The following is a 2610-nucleotide window of genomic DNA, read 5'->3' as shown; positions in this document are numbered from 1 at the left end:
GGAAACAAGCCAGTAACCATCATCCCACTGTTGTTTATGCTCAGTGGGTCCTGCCTCCAGATTCCTGGCTTGAGTTTCTGCTCTGACTTCTCCCAATAGACTGTAATTGAGATGTGTGAGCAAAACAAACCCTTCCCTTCTTAAGTTGATTTTTACCATGATGTTTTATAAGAACAACAGACCCTTAAGATGTATTTTACACAGATTCACTAGCAACTGTAACACCTTTTTAGTGACTTGCTTGAGATTTCCATGTCATACCATTCCATATGTTTAAAGGGTGTATTTTACTTTTAATTAATGTGGGTGGATCTATTAACATTCCCTGCTTGATCAGTGAAGTTAAAGCTCAAAAATCAGTGTTGACTAGAGTTGTAAGAACTAAACGTTGGGCCACAACACAGCTTTAGGTAGAAATACCTAATCTTTCACCATTAAATCATCATTCTATTTCATTGTTCTTCACATTCACACTATCAAGTGGAAAATGTTCTCTGCTGCTATTAGTTTATTTACCAGCTCTTTATTGTGTCTTCTAATCATAAGGAACACAGCTATCTGTCTCAAACTATTTCTTTCAATGCTGACATCTTTATAATGTCTGTCACATATGCTGTTATTATATATCCATGTTATAATAATTACTGTCTCTTTCAAGGAGACAAAGCCTTTGGGTTCAAAAGACCTAAGAACATGTGACCCTAAAACGTACCATGGTAGTTGACTATTTTGAGTAAAGCACAAATAGGAGAACCAGATAGGTTTAGTTCAATTAGACACAATATATGGTATTTCTAACAGTGTGCTCTATATCACCAATTAACATTAACTTCATTTAATTAAACCTATATATTCTTATACCACATTTAAAAGAAAATGGCCAAATATTTTTATTGCTGATAAATGAATGAAAGTAATATGACCTGATCCTTTGAATCTCACTACTTATATAGTTTGAGAACCCCTTAAGTTAAATCTGAGAATAAAATTATCAGCAAAATTTGAGTTAAAAATAAAAGGTTATAGAAATAGCTCAATTAGCCGGGCGTGGTGGCGCATGCCTTTAATCCCAGCACTCGGGAGGCAGAGGCAGGCAGATTTCTGAGTTCGAGGCCAGCCTGGTCTACAGAGTGAGTTCCAGGACAGCCAGGGCTATACAGAGAAACCCTGTCTCGAAAAAAACAAACAAACAAAAAAAGAAATAGCTCACTGGTTAAGAATCCCTACTGATTATAAAGATAACCTAAGTTCAGTTCCTATAACCCACTGAAAAGGTTCACTTAACCTGTAAGTATAACTCCAAGCATTAGACTTTTGTCTAGACTCAGTGGGCACTGCACTCAAGGGTACAAAATCACACAGGCACATAGATAGTAATTAAAAATAGTAAAGACATAAAGGATTTATTTAAACTACAATTTTAATATTTTTGAAGAAAATATTTTTCTTGTTTTATATTAATTTTATTTATTTTATTAATATAGGCTCTTTACTCACATGGTATGTCCTAATTACTGTTTCCCTTCCCTCTCCTTCTCCATGTTCTTCCCCACATCCCCTGCTAACTGCATCAACTCCTTTCTGTCTCTCATTAGAAAAGAATAGGCTTCTAAGAGATAACAATCAAGTATGACAAAATAATATATAATACAATGAAGAAAATCTATCATATCAAAGTTGGACATGGCAGCCTAACAGGAAGAAAAGAGTCCCAATTTAATCTCCACCTTCCTTATCTGATAGTGATGACCTTTCCTTCTGACTGCTATTGTAGCAGGTCATTGTCATTATCAGCATCAGGGCAAGTCCTGTTCACCAGAGCCTCATTCTCCTGACAGTTTTTTCACTATTGCCAGATAGGGCTTGAGACAGATAGGTGAGTAAACCAGAGTGCAAGTCTCATCATGACCTTATTGCTAAGTTGATAGCTTCATTTTACACTGTACTTTAACTCCCCCTTTACTCAGTTTTCTTAAAGTGAATGTGCCATGATTGCAAAATTACAAGAAAAGTTAATGCTTGCAACTTTAAAGCTACTTTTATAAGTGGATCTCAGGAAGGAGAGATAGTATTGTCAGCCACTTAATACCTTCTGCCACATGCCTAAATACCAGTTTAGAATCTGATTAAAACATATAATTTTTCTCTTTAGCTGTGAATCATTCTCTTACTGAATAAATAAATTGAAGACTGCAGTCAACATATACTTTAAAACTCCATAGAATTTAACCTTTTCTCACTGAAAATTACAATTTTATTGCTTTAAAATGCATTTTTAGTGTACCTGGACTGCAAAATACTGAATAAAATTACCATAAAAGTAAGTACTGCCAGCATTAGATTGATGAAGCAATTGGATGATTACTGTGAACTTAAAATATCTTCTGATGAGCACAGAATTATGTTCATCACAGAAACAAATGTTAGAAAATAACTGAAAACTGAACCTCAAATTTAATTTAACAAAGAAAGGAAGAGAGGAAGCAAGGAAGGAGGGAGGAAATGAGGAAGGAAGAGAAGGAAGGAAGGAAGGGAGGAAGGGAGGGAGGAAGGGAGGGAGGGAGGGAGGAAGGGAGGAAGGGAGGAAGGGAGGAAGGAAGGAAGGAAGGA

This window comes from Mus caroli, chromosome 3, assembly GCF_900094665.2.
Source record: "Mus caroli chromosome 3, CAROLI_EIJ_v1.1, whole genome shotgun sequence".
Classification (NCBI taxonomy): Eukaryota; Metazoa; Chordata; class Mammalia; order Rodentia; family Muridae; genus Mus; species Mus caroli.
The sequence above is the reverse complement of the archived record's forward strand: the minus strand, read 5'-3'. Positions refer to the sequence as shown.